Source organism: Papilio polytes, unplaced genomic scaffold, assembly GCF_000836215.1.
Source record: "Papilio polytes unplaced genomic scaffold, Ppol_1.0 DF824292.1, whole genome shotgun sequence".
NCBI lineage: Eukaryota > Metazoa > Arthropoda > Insecta > Lepidoptera > Papilionidae > Papilio > Papilio polytes.
Genome location: NW_013524912.1, coordinates 14,055 through 14,550, shown reverse-complemented (window position 1 = coordinate 14,550; position 496 = coordinate 14,055).

The following is a 496-nucleotide window of genomic DNA, read 5'->3' as shown; positions in this document are numbered from 1 at the left end:
CGTGTTTAACACCATCAGGCAGCACACCCTTAATATTATTTTTTGACAAGAAATATCCAAAATGAATAGGTCTTAGAGAAACACCTGAAGCAGGTTCATTTTCTTTTTTAGAAACATGGACAAGAAAAGGAGAGTCAGATTCATCATATTTATTTTTTTTTCGAAGTAAAATCGGGACTTATGTAGGTAGACTGAATAGAAGGGATGGGAAGATCGCCAGTTTTTTTAACAACGCCATGTGGAATATTGTCAAGTTCAAAGTTCTTTCGTTTTTCTAGTATTATTCGATGAACCCTCTGTCTGAAAAAGCACATTACAATCATCATTCCCACCTTCGGGATCAGGGGGGTCTGTATCCATTTTGGACACAAAAATGAAACTTTAAATATAACTACTTACCTTAGACAAACACAAAACCAATAACCAACAAAAAACACAAAAAGTAAATCAACAGAATGACTTTAAAACCAAAATTCTAATTAAAATAACCGCAGCA